Here is a 15,549-nt window from a genome sequence, read left to right as displayed (position 1 = left end):
TCTAATTAATATGTTTTTGTTAAGGATGTAGAAAGTTTTCTTTACGCACTTGTAATTGGGTGAAACCAGGAAACATCAATCTTTGAAAAATGGGCAGATATTTGTCACCTTCCCATGATTCACTGCAGGTGAAGTGGAAATTGAAGCCCTCGCCCTTAATGAGAGTTTCCTCTTCAAGGATATTCAGTGGTAGAGCATCCTGGCACACAAGCTCATTGCACCCTGCAGTCATCTCCACCATCAACCAGGTAAGGAGTGGCGCGAGGTGCAGCAGAGGGCCGCAAGGGATATTAAGATATGGCAGTGGAAGAGCAAGGTTACAATGGATCCAGACGTGAGCAAAGAGCATCCCCGGGCCTGGCTGAGCCGCCACCCCCAGTCCGTGATGGCTTGAGGGTATGTAGAGACAAGTGGAGGAGAAATATGGGATTAGGGTTATTGCACATTGGTTAGGGGTACGGATCCAGATGAGCGAGCAGGTACATCTCAGTCTTGGGTCAGTTGATGTACTGCAGGTGTGAACGTCAAGCCGCAGGTGTAGGAAGCAGGTACTCCTGGTGGGGGAGAGAGTGGTTTTTCCAAAAAACACTGAGGGGGCCTTGCTGTCGTGACAACATTTCCCATTACAGGGAAGGGACTGCTCAGTCTCCACTTACCCTTTTGTTTTTATTTTTAAATGTGTGAGCTTCATGTTTATAGAAATTTACTGAAGGAAAATGTATTCAAATTTTTTGTCAGATTCATATCATAAGCGTCACACAGGCAAGTGAATATTTTGCTTGTGTCTACAAGTAAGAGCTATGGAGTAGTGTTAGAATAATGAGAAAAAAATTATTTGGTATTGGAACTTCCCCTTACGATTCTGAAATGAGATTTATAATATGTAGTTTGGCCACCTTCTCTCCAACACTGTTGTAAGCCATAGGTCAAATGGTTGTAAAATTGGGCAAAGTAATGGTTTGCTCCTCTCAGTCTTAAAAACGCTTAATCCGGTGGTAAAGCATGACATTGGCACAACCAGAAAAGTTTGTCGATGTATCTTGGTGCAATTTAGAGTGAAACTCCAAATGATGCGCTAATACTGTAGGTATCCTAGATGTGGCTTGTAAAAAGATGAAAACCTTAAACCTTCGTCCTCCCTGCTCTCCTCTCTACAGCTCTCAAGGTGATTCTCAGAGTGATTCAGTAGACTCATGTCAAAACCCCTAAAAATGCCCCTGTGTGCCAAGTGGCGTAACAAAACCTAAGGTGGGCTCCCTGCAAATTTCACAGAGGGGGTCCCCCACGCCCTGGACCCAGTCAGTAGGTTTAAGGGCAGGGACCTCACCGCCCGTGCACAGTCTAGGAGGGGGCACCCTGGAGCCCAGGGGCCCTCCGCACAATGGGTGCTGCGGGGGCTATTGTTACACCAATAGCTACACAGTGGCTGAGGGCCGCACCAGTAGGGGTGGGGTCAGTGTCAGTGGGGGACAGGGCTAAAGTTAAAAAAAAATCAAACCAGTTTCAAAACATTACACAATGCTGTATTTCAAAAGCAGATGTAACTACAAAAAACACTTTTTGATAATACATTTTTATCAGCAGACAATAGCAATCTTAAGAAGAATTGCATAGCTTCATACACACTTTGAACCCAATTCCATCAAAGTCTCTCTCTCCGTCAGTCAGTCTCTCTCAGTCAGTCAGTCTCTCTCTCTCTGTCAGTCAGTCTCTCTCTCTCTCTGTCAGTCAGTCTCTCTCCTGGTCAGTCAGTCTCTCTCAGTCAGTCAGTCTCTTTCAGTCAATCAGTCTCTCTCTCTCTCTGTGAGACTCTCTCTCTGTCAGGCTCTCTCTGTCAGTCACTCTCTCTGTCAGTCTCTCTCTCTCTGTCAGTCAGTCTCTCAGTCAGTCAGTCTCTCTGTCAGTCTGTCTCTCAATCAGTCAGTCAGTCTCTCTCTCAGTCAGTCTCTCTTTCTGTCAGTCTCTCTTTCTGTCAGTCAGTCTCTCTCAGTCAGTCAGTCTCTCTCTCTCTCTGTTCTGTGTCACTCAGTCAGTCTCTCTGTCAGTTAGTCTCACTGTCAGTCAGACAGTCTTTCTCTCTCTGTCAGTCTCTCTCTGAGTCAGTCAGTCTCTATGTCAGTCTGTCTCTGTCAGTCAGTCTCTCTCAGTCAGTCATTCTCTCTCAGTCCGTCTGTCTCTCTCAGTCCGTCTGTCTCTCTCAGTCCGTCTGTCTCTCTCAGTCCGTCTGTCTCTCTCAGTCCGTCTGTCTCTCTCTGCCAGTCTCTCTCTCTCAGTCAGTCAGTCTCTCTCTCAGTCAGTCTCTCTCTACCTCAGTCAATCAGTCTCTCTGTCAGTCAGTCTCTCTGTCAGTCAGTCAGTCTCTCAGCCAGTCAGTCTCTCAGCACGTCAGTCTCTCAGCCAGTCAGTCTCTCAGCCAGTCAGTCTCTCTCAGTCAGTCTTTTTCTATCAGCCAATCTCTCTCTCGGTCAGTCAGTTTCTCTCTCTGTCTGTCAGTCAGTCAGTCAGTATCTCAGTCAGTCAGTCTCTCTCTCAGTCTCAGTCAGTCAGTATCTCAGTCTCAGTCAGTCTCTCTCTCCACTCGCTCTCCACTCTCTCTCTCTCTCCACTGTCTCTCTCTTCACACTCTCTCTCCACGCTCTCAACCCACACTCTCTCTCTCCACTTTCTCTCTCTTTCTCCACTTTCTTTCTGTCTCTTTCTCTCTGGGGGGCCATGGGTACAAATACTTGCACAGTCTGCGGGCCGCCAAGGAAGGCGTGCCGGGCCGCTGGCAGCCCGCGGGCCGTACTAGGAGTACCACGGCGCTATATGGTCATGGAACTCCTCGGTGAGTTGCAATATCCTTATAATGTATGGCAGGGGCTACTTTATCTCATAAAGTACAGCCACCAGTTTAACTATGGCCTAATGTATGGCCCCCTACAATTTGCTTCTAAGGACACTACAAATAGTTCCACTAGTGACATTCTAGACAATGCAAACAATAAAAAATGCATAGAGAAAATAGTGCAGAGGTCTGTGATAGTCCACATAGGCATGGGTAATTGCTGATTTGGGTAATACATTTAGAAATACTTGTAATTGAATTACCTTTTCAATTTGGATTGAAATATATTACGTCCCCACACAACCAGTGCTTAATTTGAGCTGGTGGTGTCCGGTGCTGCACACCAGATCTTAATTTGTTTCTGGTGCTCCGCACCGGCACATAATTGTTAACACCACACTTAGGACAGTCTGCCACATGGTGGCGCTGCTCATCTTATTTAGAGATGAGCAGAACAACGGTTGTTTATAAATACAATTTATATTAACAATTACTAATATCTGCTGCCATAGTCATTCCTTTAGCTTTGGGGACCTCGAATAATCTGAACTGTAGCACTTGCTAGCGAGAGAGATGGCTATTAGTTGTTTTAGCAGCGATGGTTGGTGCATGTAGCAGTGGCTTCCTGGTCAAGGCCCTGACACTTAATATTTTACAAATTAAGCACTGCACACAACAACTCCCCTTGGGTGCAGAGGACACAATGTCTGCATTTAACTATTTAAAAAAATGCTATCCCTGTATCCTTACAGCAGACCATTAACAAAACAAGATCCCTGTGCAAGGCACAACTGTGCTTGTCACGGTGAAAAAAAGCTGGTGTTGTAGGAGAGCCTTTTGGGGGAGGTGGTCCACTTCCTTAGCGCTCACCTACCACAATCACTCATATGCAATCACTCCTCCACATCCTTCACCACTCATTCAACATTCCAGCTATATTTTGTCCCTCCATTGCCCCCAAGCAGAGTCCTGGTTATGTTTCTGGGGTTGCGCACATCCTCTTCCTATGGTTGCCACCTGTGAGGAAAATGAAGGCTCAGCCAGGCGGAAGTCGGGTAACACGGACAAAGACGAAGAAGGGCCACCGGAAACAACCCACGTTCTAGTCGCGCTAGGGACGCGTGACGTCAGGACGTGCGGACCAACAGAGAACAAGAAGGGCGGAGTTTGGGAAGGAAATGGCTGGAGCCGAGTGGTGGTCGAGCCGAGCATAGCGGAGAGTACAGCGGAGCGAGGAACGGCAGGAGGAGATGCCGAGGCGTGTGAGGAGCAGGACGGAGGAGCCTCTGAAGACCCGACGAGGAGGAGAATACTGAAGACGGGCGGAGGACAAGGGGGAGGAACGCCGGAGGTCGCGGCACCCGAGGAGAGAGAATACAAGGCGGACAAGCCCGGCGGCCTACGGGAGGACGCCCCGGGTCCAGCTGCCTTGGCCCTGCTCACGGGTCGTGGCTCCAGGCAAGTGCCTCTCAGAGGGTCCTTTTGGTGGGGCTACTGGGGTACCCGAGAAGAGTGAACTCCCTGACACATCCCACCAGAGTTCGATTACCACACTTAACCCCTCTAACCCCCTGAAATCGGTCCCTCCCTGGCTTCCTTTTTCCCTTCCCTTCCCCACGACGTTTTGGTGACGGTGGCACACCCCTAGGGTTAGAAACAAAGACAAAGACTCACCCGTTTTTTTTCTTTTTCTTGTTCTTCTTTTCCCTGCTTTGGAGTCCTCGGGAGGAGAAAAATTAATCCAAAGAGAAGCTGGAAAGCCCGGCACCCCGGGGGACAGAGAGAAGGGGTAGCAGAACCCGTCTTCCACAGACCAGACCATATATTGTTCCTTTATGGAGGCTTCTTTTGTATAATCCTTCAGTTAGTTGCGCACAGACTGCTTCCTTCAGACTGTGACGAAGATGAAAATAAACAGTATATACTGAAAGCCCATCCACTGACTGGTTTCCATCCATCCCCTTTAGTTCGGCCCTCGAGCCTCCTTACAAAAGTGGTGTCAGAAGTGGGATTTCCTGTCCCGATCCCTGTGTGTAACAGCCATGACACAGCCCGTGTCTCTGGAAGATATGCTCACCCAACTGGCCGAAGGACAAAGACATTTACAGTTAGTGTTTGAGCAACAGTTACAGGCAGCTAGACTGGAGAGGGAAGCCTTACAGGAAGCCCTAAAGGACCAGGCAACTGTAGTCGCCACTAATCAACAGGTGCAGGACACAGCCATTCTAAGACTTACCGACGCTTTAGTACACACCCGAGTACATCCCAATGTCCCAGGAATGGTCTTACAAAAGTTCAAGGAAGGGGAAGACCCGGAATATTTCTTTCTAAATTTCGAGCGAGTAGTGTCCACTGCAGCCTGGCCACAAGAGAGGTGGGGCCAATACATCGCCCCGCTCCTCTCTGGAGATTTACAAGCAGCATACCAAGCCGTCAATCCAGCTGGGACCACAGCCTATGTAGACGTGAAGAAGGCGATCTTAGAGAGACTGGGGTTCGATCAAGAGCATTATCGTACTAAATTCAGAAAAGAAAAATGGACTACTGGGGATAATCCTCGGGCTTTGTATTATCGGATAAGGGACTTAGGCAATAGATGGCTGACACCCCACATATCCACGATAGAAGAGGTAGTTGAAAGGGTTTTTCTGGAACAATTCCTGGACGCCCTGCCCCCCACTACGAGATCATGGGTGAAGCAACACCCGAATCTTACCACCTCCTCTGCGGTGGAAATAGCGTGTGCCTTCCATAGGGCCCCAGACTTTAGATCAGGAACTATACAACCCCAGACTCCGGTTCCACTTTCACGACCCCAGTTGACTTCCCCCTTTAGACCTTCCCTAAAACCCGACCCCAGACCATTAACCTCACTCCGCTCTATTCCGAAACCACTCCCGGTTCCCTCAGGTGCTAGCGGGCAAGATCCTCAATGTTTTAGCTGCGCGAAATGGGGCCATATATCCAGACAATGTCCTCACCAAGCTCCTTCCGCTGAACCCATGGAAGTGGGGTATACTAGGGGCAGGATCCTTGTAACAAGGGAGGGTTCCCAACGCTATAAAACAGAAGTGTATTTAAATGGCAAGAAACGACAAGCGTTGTTAGACACCGGGTGTCACGTCACGGTGGTAGATGGATCTCTGGTTGAGGAACCCCAGTTGCAAACCACCGAGCAAGTGAAGGTGACATGCGTACATGGGGATACGAAATCGTATCCTATGGCGGAAGTCTTATTAGACGTCGATAACGACCCTCACTTAAAAAGGGTGGGTGTGATTCCCTGTTTGCCAGAAGCCGTTATTATAGGGACCGACCACCCCAAATTTGAGACCTATATGGAGGGAACAAAAAGAAACACCCATACGTGGTTCAATGAAGCCCCTTTTGTTGATACCAAGATAGAGCAGCTAGACACCCGAGACAAGAAGAATAGACGAGAAAGGCGACAGGATAAAAAAGTCTATTCTTGTTCACAGCTATCACGGACTGCCTTTCCCCTTTCCCTTGCAGATACCGATGAAGCAGCACCTTATAGTTTCCGGGCAGCCCAACGGGAGGACAAAACACTCGTACACGCCTGGGAACAGGTCCAGGAACAGCCAACGGACCAGGTAGGACCCTATTTTATCATAAACAGGGGATTGTTGTATAGAGCTGAAAAAAGACATTCTCTAGTCAAAACCCAACTACTTGTCCCACAACCCTTCCGGGGCCATGTGCTCCAGTTTGCCCATAACAAGATGGGGGGTGGACATTATGGGAAGGACAACACCCTTAAATATCTCTTAGAGAAGTTCTTCTGGCCGGGTGTCTATGTGGACGTTGCCAAACACTGCGCAGCCTGCGTGCGGTGTCAATATACGAGTTCTGGGTCCATCACCAAAGCCCCCCTTCAAACCCTGCCCATCATTGACATCCCCTTTAAGCGAGTTGGGATAGACTTAGTTGGGCCCTTAACCCCTTCCTCCAGAGGACACCGTTACATACTGGTCATAGTTGACTATGCCAGTCGAAATCCTGAGGCTTTTCAGTTATCACGCATGACTACCTCAGCTGTGGCACAAGCCATGATAACCCTGTTCTCAAGAGTCGGTTTTCCCTCTGAGATCTTGACAGACCAGGGTACCCCGTTTGTGTCTCGAATGATGGGCCAGATATGTACCATACTGGGGATAGAGAAAATTAGAACATCTGTCTATCACCCACAGACAGACGGCCTTGTGGAACGGTACAACAAAACGATCAAAAACGTACTCCGCAAAGTCGTCTCTGACACTGGGAGGGATTGGGACCAAAAACTTCCCCTGGTTCTCTTCGCTTTACGTACACATGAACAGCGGTCCACCGGGTTTTCCCCGTTTGAGCTACTGTTTGGGAGAAGGCCCAGAACCCTCCTGGATATGGCGAGTGAACAGTGGGAAGGGGAGGAAGAGGAAGGGAAACCCCTGCTGAAGTATGTTACCGACCTGAGGACTTCCTTAACACACATATGGGGACTAGTGCATGAGAACATGAAGGAAGCCCAGGAGACACAGAAGAGCTATTATGACCGCAACAGTCGGCTTAGGGTGTTGCAGCCAGGGGAAAAGGTCCTTTTGTTACTTCCTTCCACAGAAGACAAATTGTTAATGAAATGGCAAGGGCCGTATGTGGTAGAAAAAAGGGTCATGCCTGTCACCTACAGCATATTACTGCCCCACAGAGCCGGGGGTAAACAAATATACCACATAAACCTCCTAAAAAAATGGGAGGATTCCCAGACCACCCTAGGACAAAACCCCGCTTTTCTGGCCTGTAGCTCCCCGCAGTTAGACATTCCCCTCCTGTCCGTCCATGACTCCCCGAACCACATTGTTCCCTTCGGAGAGGTGTCAACCCTCGACCTAACGAAGGGATATTGGCAAATCCCGTTAGAACCCACATCCAAAGAAAAAACTGCGTTTTCCACACCTTCTGGCCTCTACCATTTCAAGGTACTTCCGTTTGGGTTGCATGGGGCCCCTGCAACGTTTCAGAGGCTAATGGACCATGTATTAAAACCTCACCGGAAATATGCCGCAGCATATCTTGATATTGTGGTTTTCAGCCAAACATGGGAGGAACACCTGGTACATCTGAAATCCATGTTTTTAGCATTACGGGTCGCAGGCCTCACCATCAATCCAAAGAAATCCCTCTTAGGGACCAATGAAATACAATATTTGGGATATACCATACAGGAAGGACACATTACACCCCAAGTCGATAAAAAAGAAGCCATCAAAGCTATTCCCAGGCCAAAGACAAAAAAAGAGATTTGTTCCTTCTTAGACTTCATAGGGTATTATAGGCGGTTTATACCCCATTTTTCATCCATAGCCAGTCCACTCACCGAACTCCTATCCAAAGCACATCCCACACACATACGCACATGGACCTTAGCACAGGAAGCCAGCTTTAAGGCCCTCAAACAAGCTATTTGTACCACCCAGTGCTACGATGCCCCGATTTCGACCGTACCTTTGTCCTTCAAACGGACGCCTCTGGCCACGGATTGGGGGCTGTATTGTTTCAACCTGACTCCGGGGAAGAACTGCGACCTCTGTTGTACATTAGCAGAAAACTGTTCCCTCGGGAAATAAACTACTCGACGATAGAGAAGGAGTGTTTAGCCATTAAATGGGCTATAGAATCCTTGCAATACTATCTCTTAGGTAGACAGTTCCTCGTCCTTACTGATCATGCTCCCCTGACGTGGCTCGCACAGTACAAAGACACCAATTCCCGCATACTCAGATAGTTTCTCGCCTTGCAACCTTTTTCGTTTCAGACCCTCCATATGCCTGGAATGAAGCAACTGTGTGCGGATTATTTGTACCGGCATCCATGCTGTGAATGGCCCCAACGTCCATTCCTAAGGGGGAACGACTGTGAGGAAGATGAAGGCTCAGCCAGGCGGAAGTCGGGTAACACGGACAAAGACGAAGAAGGGCCACCGGAAACCACCCGCGTTCTAGTCGCGCTAGGGACGCGTGACGTCGGGACGTGCGGACCAACAGAGAACAAGAAGGGCGGAGTTTGGGAAGGAAATGGCCGGAGCCGAGTGGAGATCGAGCCGAGCATAGCGGAGAGTACAGCGGAGCAAGGAATGGCAAAAGGAGACACCGAGGCGTCTGAGGAGCAGGACAGAGGAGCCTCTGAAGACCCGACGAGGAGGAGAATACCGAAGACGGGCGGAGGACGAGGGGGAGGAACGCCGGAGGTGGCGGCACCCGAGGAGAGAGAATACAAGGCGGACAAGCCCGGCGGCCTACGGGAGGACGCCCTGGGTCCAGCTGCCTTGGCCCTGCTCACGGGTCGTGGCTCCAGGCAAGTGCCTCTCAGAGGGTCCTTTTGGTGGGGCTACTGGGGTACCCGAGAAGAGTGAACTCCCTGACACATCCCACCAGAGTTCGATTACCACACTTAACCCCTCTCACCCCCTGAAACCGGTCCCTCCCTGGCTTCCTTTTTCCCTTCCCTTCCCCACGACGTTTTGGTGACGGTGGCACACCCCTAGGGTTAGAAACAAAGACAAAGACTCACCCGTTTGTTTTCTTTTTCTTGTTCTTCTTTTCCCTGCTTTGGAGTCCTCGGGAGGAGAGAAATTAATCCAAAGAGAAGCTGGAAAGCCCGGCACCCCGGGGGACAGAGAGAAGGGGTAGCAGAACCCGTCTTCCACAGACCAGACCATATATTGTTCCTTTATGGAGGCTACTTTTGTATAATCCTTCAGTTAGTTGTGCACAGACTGCTTCCTTCATACTGTGACAAAGATGAAAATAAACAGTATATACTGAAAGCCCATCCACTGACTGGTTTCCATGCATCCCCTTTAGTTCGGCCCTCGAGCCTCCTTACACCACCTAACTTGTTTTATATGGGCATGAGCTGTATTTTAATTTCCCGGCCTGTACAACAATTAGAAGAAAAAAATCAGATTGTTATTGTTTCCCCTTATTAGTTCATAGTTTAACAGTCAATGTAAGAAGAAAACCCTTTAAGTGTGCTCTACAACTGCCCTGGTGACCCCTGACCGGCAAAGACAGAAAGGCCATATTCAAATGAATAACAATGATTTCTTATAAAGTACTATTTCAGAACTATGTTGGGGCCTTTGCAGAATGTTAAATTGTGAACAGATGGCTATATTTGTCTGTTGCAATTAAAGGTAGCAACCTTATCTCTGCCCCAATAAGTTCTGTGCAGCCTCTTCCCCTCTCAGACAAGCAATGCTCTAAGGAAGACGCTTTCTGTGAGGAGGAGTGGGAGGGGGTATCAGCTCTTTTAAGGGGCCTGGCAGGCTCAGCGTGAAAGAGAAACACAAGTTGTTATTTTGTTTCTCTTCACTTCTGAGCCAGCATAGAGCAGCACAAAGCAGGCTGCAAACTTCATCTGCTTTACAGGATACACACACCCTGGACAAACAAGCTGAGGGGGCCCATCTTTCAAATATAGAAGAGAGGGGTCCCAACCCCGAACTACGTGGGCTGCGGGGGTGTCCATTACGCCACTCGTGTGCCCCCTGCGCTCTAACCCTCCCGTCCCTGACAGATTTCTAGCAGCACAAATATGTGACATATAGTGTTCATGAGTTTCAATCAAGGTTAGATCAACTTAGCCTTCCACCTTCCAAAGAGGTTTAGAAAACTGTCTTTTGCCAGGCATAAGGATGGTATAAAGCGCTTTGTAAAAAACAAGTTGCACACAAATATGCCAAAAGTGAGTTATGCTTGATTCTGCACATAGGACTGTCCCAGAGCAGTATACCTAACTGAAAATTAAGGTCCTTATGTTTGTGCTGCATGGTGGGACAACTTGCATGGGGCAGCTGTGTTTTGGAATGTTTATTCAAAGACGCCATGTATAATACAATGAAGTTTGTGACATATAGCGCGAAACAGGTACGTATAGGCTAATTTTTTTTGTGCGGCTATTGACGGATGCCAGTCTTTCAGGGCTTTGCAATCCATGATCTACATGTGGGAATTTTTAGGGGCATGGTGTTACAGGACAACCATGTAATATGATAATTAAAGGTTAGGGTTGGTGGGACTTCCATGCATAGGACATTTTGGTGGCTTAAAGGTGGCAGCACAACTAGATCGGGGCTGTGTTTAGGGGTGGGATTCTTTTAGGGCAACCAGGTATGGGAGTGTTTTGGATTAGGCAGAGCTCTTGTTAAAGACATTTGTTACTAGGGTGTGCCCACTACTTGGGACGTTTTGTGAATGGGGAAAGGCGGAAGACACCAGGCACTGGCTTCTTTAGGAGGTGGGAGAGAGGGGCTGGTGCAGGCTTCCTGTACTGTTATTCAAAGCCTGGCACTGTTGATCTCAGTCTGGGCTGGGCATTCGAATGTTACCAAAGAGGGAACTAAGGCTGATTCTATTTCAGTCTTAACATGTCGCTTGGAAAGTGTGATAAGCTACTGAAATAGTTGGATGGCCTTTAAGCTGAAAAGTATACCAAACTAATAAACGTGAATACGTTTTAATGCTACACATATGATGTCGAAAACAAAATTAAGTGCACACAAGCTTTGACAATCCATGCCGCAATTTCCTGGGGGATATGATTCATAGGACTAAACGGAAATAGTTGAAATCCCAGTTTGACTCACACTTCTCTGACCACACCCAACAAATAAACATGTGTAAATCTATCTCCGATCCTGCTCCCAGGTGATTTGCTGTCCCTCAGGGTTCAATTCTGGCATCCATATACCTCAATCTTTATTTTAAAACCCTCAAGATCTACATCATTCATCATTACACGAATGTCAAAAGTGGAACTCTAATTGGAATTACCAAATTCATCCCCATGCTCAAATTGTCTCTGGAACATATTGAAATCGAATAAAATAGAAATACTTGAGATTCAGTATCCTTTCATTTATGTACACCAAAATCAAATACATATTACGGACAGATGCCATCAAATCTGCTGGTGTATATCCCAAAACTCCTCACTACACTAAATGTCTTGGCTTCCTTTTTAATGAACATCTCCACATCAAATACCATATTCAAGAAATGGCTCAATCAGCAAGGTACCTGCATCAAAAGCATGCAAAATTCAAAACATCCACCTCTCTATACAAATTCTCAAATTAGTGGTTGAGGCGTTTGTATTTATTCGCTTCGATTAAAGTTCGTCTTTCCTAATGTATCTAATCAAAACCAGCCAAAGGGGGCAGGTTTATACCTTTTTGTGCAATGGAGCAACCCTATTTGTTACACTGTGTTGCTTCAGTAGGAAACCGCAGCGCTGCACAGCCATCTCTGCTGCTGTCCCCCCCCCAGGTGCAGAGGCTCTTATTAGGCTGCCTTGCATGATGCACATCCTCGCGCCATGGTGCAGAGCTGAGTATGCCTGTCCATCATGGGATCTGTACTGGAAGCATGCCCTTCCAGTACAAATTGTTATGACTATACACATTTTAGAGGTATCTCACACACTGAATGTGCGCTGTGAACTTCAGCACACAGGCTGTGCTTGGGATAGCTGAAGACATGAAAATATTTCCTCTTGTTAATGCTTACTTCAAGGAGGGATTATTAACCACCCCCCCCCCCCCTTCCCTCATTATGCAAAGTGATGCAGAGCAAAGGGCTTCTTAGGCTGAGAAAAGAGCAACTTTCTAACAAGAAATCCCTTCTGTGCTGCAAAGTACATACGATTCTGCATTAATTTACGACAACACAAAGTCTCACTAAATCTCGGCCTAGCTGCCTAAGAGCTGTTTGTCATGCTGCAGCCAGATTCTCAACAAATACCAAAACCTAGGCCCCACCTCTGCTACCGTGGCCTCCTTTGAATGGCGTCCAGTGATTCGTGATGATTAATAAAAACAGCCTGCTTCATATGCCAAGCCATAAAACCTAACCTATATTGGTATCCGGTTCAAACGTTGAACTTTTTCATGTATTCATAAGGAAAATAGCAAACGCTCAACTTGTAACCTACTTTAAAAAATAAAAATCACATTAAACATATCCTTCTCGGCAAATGTACCTAGAATATTTAATGTTATGTCTGCTCTTTTCTTCTTGGCTTTATATCAGGTGTTCTCTTTGCATGCTAACCGCTGCCCCTGCATTTTCTCCGCCCGTGAACAAGGACACTTTGTGTTTGAAACGCGTAGGGCTGTGGAGATTTGAATTGAGATGCTGATAAGGAGACTGCACCATTGAGGTCTTGCATTAAAGATGTTTATTACTCACCGTGTGTGGCGTTTCCATCTCTGGGCAACTTTGTTTGAATGTTAGTGGTTCGCCTTAACCGCGGAAACGCCCTGCTGTACTCAGTCAGATCCTGCGATTGGAACTCCAATATGCCAAAAGGAACGGTGAGGTTCGTGTCTCAAGACAAGAAACGAACAATGTGGCGGTTTCTCCTGAACCTCCATCAACCCACTTGGGTAAGACTGCAGTAAGTTTGGGACAGTGGTAGCAACCACTTGGTGTAACTAAAGAGAACAACAAGTACCATCATGCAATTGTGCATACGCCCACTGGGGGCGGGACTTGGCTTTATATCAGGTGTTCTCTTTGCATGCTAACCGCTGCCCCTGCATTTTCTCCGCCCGTGAACAAGGACACTTTGTGTTTGAAACGCGTAGGGCTGTGGAGATTTGAATTGAGATGCTGATAAGGAGACTGCACCATTGAGGTCTTGGATTAAAGATGTTTATTACTCACCGTGTGTGGCGTTTCCATCTCTGGGCAACTTTGTTTGAATATATATATATATATATATATATTCAATTCTTTGTAAAGCAAGGTCATTCTCGAAAGATCCAGCTTGCAAGGTTTTCTGACAAAGAATCGACTAAGGAATATTAGTTACGGGTAAATTGTATAATTCGAGCTTCGGTGGAGGTCAATTTAAATTCACGCCACATTGTCTGTATTAGTGTGCACTGGTTTAACCCAGTGCTTAATTTGTGCCGGTGCTTAGCACCGGCACTTATTTATCAGGGCCGGGTCTACATAACACCACCTGTCTGCAAATGACAGCACGTCATATGGCAATGTGAATGTGGCGTAGCTGTAGACTAGACAGTTTTTTAAAATGGATTTACCTCAGTGACTCGGCGCATCACACACTGGCCAGACAGTCCGACTCATAATGTATTTAGTCAATATCCACACAGTGATTCAGTCATGATGGTCACGAATCGATGCGCTTTTTGAAATTTCTTTTGTTTAGGCAGCATCTCTTGCCGGTGGGCGGGACACTGATTGGGCAGGGGCTTGGATTGGGGTCTGCAGCGGAAGCTGTGCGTCAGGCAACGTGCGTCAAATTTTTTTCAAGAGGCCACTCCCTGCCCGCCCGCATGCACCGCGCCACGAGTAGCCAGCGGTTGAGGTGGTTAGCGCAGCCCCGACGTCGAGTGCAGGCAGCAGCAGCAGGCCTACGCCGCCTATTGCATAAAGGTATGCATGCAGTCCGGCCGGCCAGTGCCCGGCCATCCACCACTACCAGTAAATGTAAGTAGCAGCCATAGGCCACTACCAACTCTGCTCGTTTTTTTTCCTTGGGCGTGGAGGCTCATGGGTGGCGCGACGCGACAGTCACCGGCGTGGTAGCTTCGGCTCCAGCTCAGCTCCATATAATGTCCGGCACTCCAGCTGGGTTAAGTTAAAGACCCTGAACTGGCCCCTGCCCTACTACCAGCCTTCTCCTGCCCTGCCTGGGCCGGGAAGTGGCATTTTACTTTCACATGGTCAGGTGCCCCGTGCCCGGCGCCGGAGGCATGATTGCTCAGGGCAGGCCTTGGACGCGTCACTCAGTGGTGACGAGTCCAAGGCCTGCCCTGAGCAATCATGCCTCCGGCGCCGGGTACCGCATGCAAGTAAAATGCCACTGCCCGGCCCGGCCAAGGCTGTAAAACGGCAGGGGCCAGTGCAGGGCCTTTAGTTTAACGTGCTCCAAAGCTACCGCCACTCCTTTAACTGCCAAAGTTGCGAGCGCCTTCCAGCTCCTTTAGGTGGAGGAGCTAACCGACCAGGAGTAGCGCTGCGTGGACCATTCCACAGCACTAACACAGAACGGCCCCCCAAATGTACAAGAAAGAAGAGTAGCTGTTTTTTCTGGGAAGAGATAGACTCTTCGTTGCATGTAGTAAGTACTGCTGTGCTGTACCTTTAAAAGTAAAGTGGCTGTCACAGGGAGGGGGTTATTGTATCCACTCCAGGCAACCGAGCTAGTGTCTTCTGTCTGCCGCTCCAGCCCGATCCCATTCCACCAACCTGGCAATGCCGCAAACAGGGGTCAGGTCCAGGCACAGAATGGCCTGCAAAGGGCAAAAACTCTCCTAGTTCAACAGCAATTAAAAAGGACATTGCCAAAACTGGAGAACTTTTTATTCGTCTTTTTGCTACAGCATTTTTATTTATTGTCAGAGGCAAGCATTATGCTTTCAGAGTCACCCGGCTACTCAGCTTTACCGCTCACCGCATTTTTACGCCTATGCTGTACAGCATTAGTAAACAGATTTTTTATCCCCGATGCTGAACTAGACCTAAGGATTTTGGCAGTGCTTGGTTTAATAAAAGTACCCACAACACTGCACTACGGGCACATGGGTTAGCAACAGTAAGGTAGGTTAGAGTATAGATATGGTAGGTACAGAAGGTCGGTATGGTGGATGTAGTAGATTAGGAAGGATTGGTTTGGTAAGTGTATGGTATTTA

The sequence above is a fragment of the Triturus cristatus genome, chromosome 5_2 (assembly GCF_964204655.1).
Source record: "Triturus cristatus chromosome 5_2, aTriCri1.1, whole genome shotgun sequence".
NCBI classification, from domain to species: Eukaryota; Metazoa; Chordata; class Amphibia; order Caudata; family Salamandridae; genus Triturus; species Triturus cristatus.
Note: the sequence above shows the minus strand (reverse complement) of the source record.